General features: G+C 39.8%; 1 long non-coding RNA gene across 4 annotated transcripts in view; it reads right to left on the reverse strand.

Moving 5' to 3' along the window:
* Window positions 1-8,523, reverse strand: part of LOC309641426 — a 181,599-nt gene extending 173,076 nt beyond the window's left edge. For all 4 annotated transcript variants that reach the window (XR_014252600.1, XR_014252601.1, XR_014252602.1 and 1 more), the window contains exon 1: window positions 8,005-8,523. This is a non-coding gene — a long non-coding RNA (uncharacterized lncRNA). The remainder of the gene's footprint in view (window positions 1-8,004) is intronic.

Raw genomic sequence — 8,523 nt, forward strand, 5'->3', positions numbered from 1 at the left:
ATTTAAAATGAGTTAATCTATATTAAATACTAAGTACTGTGCATGGCACAAGTAAATGCTCAATAAGCACAAAGTATCATCGAACAGCTACTTAGGAAATAGAAGTATGCCAGGCACTGCAAATAAAAGCACTTGAAATCTAGTGAGAAATATAGGGCACATTCTGTCAATAGATCCACTCATGTGCTAAGCACCAGGCATTGGGGGCATAACAGCTAAACAAAACACCCCCACCGCAAATATTTACAAACTACTATAAGAGGTAAATAGACAAATAATGACAGTGCAATGTAATAAGTACTGCAAATAGAGTAGAAATGAGTTATATTAGAGCATAAGAGGGGATAGGGGTGCATGACATTTGAAGGTCGGAGGAGGCTTCTTACAGGAAGTGAACTGAAGGTAAGACCTGATGGATGAGAAGGAATTTGCCACATATTACTAGAACAGGATGTGAATTGTAAGGCGTATAAAGAGCATGGAGCACATGCATGGGATAGAGTGAGTAGTTTTACCTGGCTTAAGGAATAGGGTGCATGGGGCGGGAGGCAAGAAGAAGGTGAGGAGGCTGGAAAGAAGATACCACCAGATTATTAAAGGCCTTCAGGGCTTTGCTGAGGACTTTGGACTTTATCCTGTAAGTAACCGGGAGCCATGAAAAGCTGTCAAGTCTTGGAGTAATATGATCAGATAATCCAGACCTGATGAGATTTGAAGTCAGGGCCACAGTGATATTCCTAGAGAGATAGGAAGGCCTGCATTGCAGTGCTGGCCATGGGGATGGAGAAGAAGAGATATTTGGGAGATAATATGAAGAATTGTTAGCGTGTGATGACTGATTAGAACAGAATGGAAGGGCAGAATATCCTACATTGCCCTCAAAAGTAATATCCTTCTAGCTATGATGCGTACTTAGTTGGAAAAGTTTGAGGAGTACAGGTGGCATAATGGAAAGAACATGAATTTTTGGAGCTGGATGCAACTGAATTCAAATCTAGTCTCTACCATTTGTTGGTTTCATGTTTAGTGTAGATAACAATCCTACCTCAAAGTTTGTTATATAATAACATAAGCATGTAAAACACCTAGTACAGTGCCGGGCACATAGTACGCATGATCATCGTATTCTGGGATTATAAAATAAGACACAATCAGAGGTTCATGCCAGACAGCAGTGGTCCTTAGTCTTTTGAATGTCTTAGCTATTCATTAAAAAACAAAAAACTTTACTGAGATACCATCACATACCATCAATTCATCCATTTAAAGTTTACAATTTAATGTTTTCTAGTATATTCAGAGTGGTACAACCATCACCACAAGCTAATTTTAGAACTTTTTTTTTTTTTTGGCCACACCGAGTATCCTGTGGGATCTCAGCTGTATGACCAGGGATTGAACTTGGGCCATGGCAGTGAAAGAGCTGAATCCTAACCACTAGACCACCAGGGAACTCCCAAATTTTTGAACATTTCAATCACCCCTAAGAGAAACTCCACACCCATTAGCAGTCACTGCCCATTCATCCCCAAGCCCCTCCACGGGGGTAGGCTGCCACTACGAATCTGCTTTCTGTTTCTACAGATTTGCTCTTAAATTCTTCAAAAGATCTGATGAAAGCAAGGTCTATTCTGGGAATATGCAAAATTTTGTATGCAATTTCTAGGAAGGCAGAGGCCCCAGCTTAAATTTAAAAGGAATACCCTTAACAAACTCAAACCCAATCTCTACAAAGTTGGCACTAGAGGAAGAAACTCCCTGTGGTGATAGTGGGCAGCAAGGCCTTGTAGCCCTCACTCCTGTGTCTCTGCCTAACCTGAGATCTCTGCACACACACAATTTACTCCAAAATTTCTACACATAATCTCCACATGTGAATGTCAGCCACAAGGATCCATCTCCTTTATCCTCACCATTTGTTTATTCTGGGAGCAGCAGAAACCTAAGAGATTCCAGCCAGCAATCAAGAATAGTGTCTCTGAAGACTGGTTTATGCTATTGTGATAATGGCTCCTATTCATTCAGTCCTTATTATGTCTGAGCATTGCACTTATAATTAACTCTTCTGATTTTTCAATTTTACGGATACCACCTGCACATGTACTATTTCGGTTTTTTGGTAGCTCCTGGTAAATAATATGATATCACCATGAAGAAACCTTCTGCCAACAATCTTTGTTTGGTACTGTTACCTCTAACCTTCTTCACAGAAGCCAAGAACAGTCAGAGTATGGAGAGGGAACTTTTAGTGAAAAAAAGCAATGTTTGAGCTCCTACTGGATCAGTAAGAATGCCTTTGTGCTCTCAATGCCTAAAGTATCAGGTTAAAACTTCAAGAATGTGTTGACCTGGCTTCTTTCAGAATAACAAATGAGAATTTTGATTACAGAATATTTTTTAAAGATTTATTATTTATTTATTTATTTTTGGCTGCATCAGGTCTTAGTTGCGGCACGCGGGATCTTCGCTGAGGCATGCAAGATCTTTCGTTGTGGCACGGGCTTCTCTCTAGTTGTGGCATGTGGGTTTTCTCTTCTCTAGTTGTAGCACCCTGGCTCCAGGGCAGGTGGGCTCTGTAGTTGTGGCACGTGGGCTCTGTAGTTTGCGGCATGCAGCCTCTCTAGTTGAGGCGCGTGAGCTCAGTAGTTATGGCACGTGGGCTTAGTTGCCCCATGGCATGTGGGATCTTAGTTCCCTGACCAGGGATGGAACCCACGTCCCCTGAAATGTAAGGTGGATTCTTTACCACTGGACCACCAGGGAAGTCCCCAGAATATTTTATATTGTAAGCTTTATTACCATGTTAGTTTCTTCTTCTTTTTTAAAATTTATTTATTTTATTTATTTTTATTTTTGGCTGCGTTGGGTCTTTGTTGCTGCATGCATGTTTTCTCTAGTTGCGGCAAGCAGGGGCTACTCTTCGTTGCGGTGTGCAGGCTTCTCATTGTGGCTGCTTCTCTTGTTGCAGAGAACGGGCTCTAGGCGTGCGGGCTCAGTAGTTGTGGCTCGCGGGCTCTAGAGCTCAGGCTCAGTAGTTGTGGCGCATGGGCTTCGTTGCTCCGCGGCACGTGGGATCTTCCCGGACCAGGGCTCAAACCCGTGTCCCCTGCATTGGCAGGCGGATTCTTAACCACTGCGCCACCAGCGAAGCCCAAGGGATTCTTCTTGGCAGAGAAAATTAGAAGCAATTTGAAAGCACATACAGACTAAATTACCTTTGTATTCACTGTAAGATCTGTCTTCCAATTCACCACTCCAACCTCATGCTCATCTGGCTACACACTCAGAGATTGTTGGTTTTGCTTTTATTTTTTGTCTTGGAATCCACAAGCTCCTTCCTACTTCACGTTCTCTTGCTTGCTGTTTCCTCAGCTTTTTCTTAAAGTCTTTGCAAGGCTGGTTTCTTCTCATTGTTCAGGCCTTAGCTCAGAGGGCTTTCTGACCATACAATCCAAAACAGTTGTCCCTTCCTCACATTATGCTCTCATAGTATGTACCACTCTCTGAAAATGATGTCAGTGACATATTTATTTACTTGTTTATTCTTTGCTTCTTTCCACCGGCATGTAAACTCCACGAAGACCAGGGCCTTGCCTGTTTTGTTCACCACAGAATCCTTAGGACTCAGAGCAGTGCTTGACACACCGGTGGATGTTCAATAAATAGTTGTTGAATTAAATGTTTATTATCAAAATGAATAAATAGTATTAAGTGTGAAATATATTTTCTGTTTTCAAAGGGGTTTATACAGATGCATTTGGAACTTCACTGGATGTATTTAAACCTAAAAACTTGTTATTTATTGTAATGTTCAAAATAAAATGTTTTTAAAATAGTAAGATGAAAAATAACGACCTTTTTTTCCCTTCTAAAATTTTTCTTTGGGTTTGACATATTCAAAATTAATTTAAATTAAAAGGAAGGGGAATACATCGAACAAAAAAATTAGTTTTAAATGGATTATAGGCCTAAATGTAAGAGCCAATACTATTTTAAAAATCTATAAAACTTTTAGAAGAAAACACAGGAGTAAATCTTTGTGATTTTGGGTTAGGCAAAGGCTTGTTAGATATGACAACAAAAGCACAAGTGACCAAAGAAAAACAGATAAATTGGACTTCATCACAAAAGACCACATCAAATTAAAAAGGTTTTATGCTGCAAAGGATACCACCAAGAAAGTGAAAAGTCAGCCCACAGAATTGGGACAAAATATGTAAGTCATATAACTGATAAGGCCCTTGATCTAGAATATATGAAGAATTCTTATAACTCAATAATTAAAAAATAAATATACTAGTTAGAAAATAGCAAAGATCTAAATAGACATTCTCCAGAGAAGATATACAAGTGGCCAATAAGCATGTTAAAGATGCTCAACATCATTAGCCATTAGGGAAATACAAATCAAAACTACAATGAAATACCACTTCACACCCACTAGGATGGCTATAATCAAAAGACAAACACACAGGATATGGAGAATTTGGAACCCTCATAATTGTTAGTGGGATTGTAAAATGGTGTACACTCTTTGGAAAACAGTCTGGCTCCTAAAAATGTTAAACAGAGTTACCATATGACCTAGCAATTCCATTCCTAGATATATATCCAAAAGAAATGAAAGCATATGTCCACACAAGTTCTGCAAACAAATATTCATAACAGCATTATTCATAATAGCCAAAAAGCAGAAGTAACCCAGATGTCTATCAACCGGTGAATGTATAAATAAAATGCAGTCCATCTATACAATGGAATATTATTTATTCACAAAAAGGAATGAAGTACTGATACATGCAACAACGTGGATGAAGTTAGAAAATATTATGCTCAGTGAAAAGAAGCCAGTCACAAAAGACCACATGAATCCATTTCTATGAAATGTCCAGAATAAGCAAATCTATGAGACAGAAAGTAGATTAGTGGTTGCCCAGGGCTGGGGGTGGAGGGGATGGGGGAGTGACAGTTAATGAGTATGGGTTTCTTTTGGGGGTGATAAAAATGTTCTAAAATTAGATAATGGTAATAGCTGCACAACTCTGTGAATATCCTAAAAACTTTTGAATAGTACTCTTTAGATGGGTGAATTCTATGGTGCGTGAATTATGTTTCAATAAAGCTGTGCTGTTTTTTTTTTTTTTAAGAGTACAATGTAGGGGAAAAAAGGAAGGGAAGCTTAAAATCAAGAGTATCAACCTTCAAAGAAAGTTTGAGGTGACAAAATAGAGAGTGTAATATTTCTATTTTTAGCTTTGATATCCTAACTTTAGCAAGAGCCCAGACTTGCAATATTATATTTAGCATTCCATACTCAGACATGGTGGATTTGCCCTTTTCTTCATAAGAGCCACCTTTATTGCTTTTGTTTTAAAAATGTATTATATAGAGTACACTGAAAATCAGATTCTCTTATTTACATTTATATGATACCTGTATCCAGTGTCCCCAAAGTGTTATAATAGAATAATAGTTTTCTTTTGCTACAGGTGGTAGCCATGCAAGACTTTGTTCTCTCTATCATGCCACTCACAGGTATAACAGGCTGTGAGATCAGACTGTCTGGACTCTTCTAGGCAATGTGAATTTGGGAGAGGCACTTAACCACAGTTTCCCCATGTGTAAAAGGGGAGTAGAGTAATATTATTTACTCCATAATGCTGTTCTGAGAATTAAAGGAAATGACTCATGCAAGGTATTCAGCACAGTGTCAAGTGCATAGCAAATGCTCAAACTGTAGTCCTTGTTAGTAATTATTATTATAATATAGCAACAGTTAGTAACAGAGGCTTGAGATTATTTAGAAATGGGTAAAAAACAAGTTGTAATGTGGTTGATAACTATTAGCATCCTAAAAACAAGTGAGGGCCGGAAGGAGGTATAATATTCCATTTCTCAGTTGCATTAACATTAGGCAACTATATTGGATATTTAATCAAGGTATTTGGATAGTTTTCAGCATTTACTGCTAGAAAACTCTAGAGAGCTTGCTATAGATAAGGCTGTGAAGTTGCACAAGTATTTTTCAGAGAACAATATGTGATTCAAGCATCGCTACAGAGAGCTGATATTTTAGGCTACATTTCTAATCAGTGATATCTTATACTTTGTCACCTTACAACTCCTGCCATTCATTTGAATAACAGTATGCAAGAAGTCTCCTTTTCCTTCTCTCTAGAGGTTTATTTGGCCAATATTTTTTCTATTGAGAGTAGCAGGAACTTTTAAATATTTTTAAAGACTATTTTAACTTCTCAGAAGAAAGGAAACATTTGCAAAAATAATTACATATAAAATAAAATTGATTGTGAGATGTAAAAGAATTAGCATTTGGAGCTTTATTTGTATACTTTAAAAATGGGCTTTAAAACGTTCCTGGATTAACCAAAATTCCAGAAGAGACAAAAGGGAGAGAAGGAAGTTGAAAGTGCTTACAAATTTTTCCCATTTTCCCCAAACGTTTATTCATATTTTTATGTTCTATTAATAGATAAAGCCCCTGAGGAGCATGACTGAAACTCAAAAATTCATAGCCATACAATTTCCCTACGTGTAGCATATCTTTAAGTATTCTTGTTGTAAGAATGCTTGGTGGTCATAAAGATCTGTCTGAGGAAATCAGAAACCTGTACATAGGATGAAAAACAACTAAGGACAGTCCTGCCCCACCCCCCGGACTGTGGTAGGAGTGGGTAAGTTACTTAGTCCCTTTGTGCTTCATTTTCCTCCCTTTGAAAAGGCAATAATAATACCCTTCTCATAGAGTTGGCTTGAGGCTTAAATGAGATCACACATGTAAAGTACACCAAGTACCTAATAAAATATCAGGTTTGAGCTCCTGACATTGCTGTGGCAGTGGTCAGAAAGGGGTAAGAGGAGGAGGTGTAGCAGATGTCTCAAAGATGCAGATATTAACAGCCCTTGGTAAAGAGAAAGAGTTTGTTAAAGCAGGGAGATCTTCCAAATGGCACTTGAGCTATTTTCAAAGGGGCATGAAGAGTACAGTCAAACACTCCTTGTCCTTTGTCTTGGTAGGAGCCAGAGCTCGTGGAAGGAGGTGGGGTCCCTGTGTGAGATGGGAGTGTGTGTGTGTGGCAGGGACTGAGGCGACAGAGAAATAGGTGACTTTGAGAAATGGGGGCTGGACTTAGAAATAAGAAAACCACTAGGCTTGCTGCCACATGCCTGTAACACGACTCTTTGATTTTCCCTGTTAAGGAATTGATTTAAATTCTGCTCAGACATCGATAAGATTACATTTGGCCATGTGACATACCCTGCCTGACATGCAACAATATTTAAATCTCATTAAATACTGTAAATTAACTTATATTGACTGACTTCTATCAGAAGTCAGAGTCTGGATTAAAGAGTTGATGTCAAGAGTCTCAGAGTGGAGTCAGAAGACTGGGTTAACTCCTGGCACTAGCACTTACAAAGATGTGAATGTGGTAAGTCATTTCACCTCTGAAATGGTTTCATCTGTGAAATGGGACAACCACTTACCTAACAAGTTGTTGTCGACATTAAGGTTATTCATAGCACCTGGAACATAGAGATGCATTTTTTTTCTATAGCTTGTGTTAATGGAAAAAGGTTTTAAAATTATGATAACACATTTACACTTACAGCGTTACCAAATATGCCTGAATACGCATTGACACTCTATTAATGGACTTTAATATTCTCAACTAATATCAATGCTTTTAGTAATGACAGTTAATTTGCTGATATTATTTTCCTCCCCTCACTGCACCTCTCGGCACACCACACATTCAGATGCTCTAAAATGTTATTTCTTGAGCACTTTTTACTGACACCCAATCCTTGGCTTGCCGGACACTAAAGGACAATTGGATTGACTCTAGAAAGTGTTTCTACAAACAGTGCCTTTTCGAGGCTTGCCCAGCGTCTGGCTAGTGTTGCAGTGTCAGGAGTTTACTTCAATTAAAGCACTAGTGGCAACACGGCATTCCTCACACAAGAAAAGAGCGCAACACTCACATACGATAGTTCAACTTGTCTTTTGGGTTGATTCTGCTGCTCGAGTTCAGTCCCCGCGAGAGGAAGCGTATTCCGCCTCACATTAAACAGAAGAGCCTCAATTCATTATTGGAGCTGCAGGAGGGCGACTCCAGCAACTGATCAGCTAGGGACTTGACACAGAGAGGGTCCTGCGCTCGTGAGGCAAGTGCGGCACCTCAGCAACCCGCCAGCCCTGGAAGTTTGTGAGTCTCCACTTGTAAGACTGGTAGTCACCTTGACCTCCCGGACAGGTGGGGAAAGTTAGCCCTGGGCCGGAGGCGGGACGTAAAACCGAAGGCTCAGAACTTTCCCGAGCAAAACACGCCGTCACGTTTTCCTGTTTTCAGCGCAGCTCGAGACCCGGAGAATTTAAGGGTGGCGAGAGCAGGTGGCAGGACTCCGCCCACCACCGCTCTTCTCCTCCCTCAGCTTGCTGCTCCACTCCCTCGGTGAGGTCCCGCCTCTGAGGCGCGCGCGAAGAGTTGTCGCGCCGTGTGT

This window comes from Balaenoptera physalus (genome assembly GCF_965194825.1).
Source record: "Balaenoptera physalus genome assembly, chromosome: 1".
In the NCBI taxonomy this organism is placed as follows: Eukaryota; Metazoa; Chordata; class Mammalia; order Artiodactyla; family Balaenopteridae; genus Balaenoptera; species Balaenoptera physalus.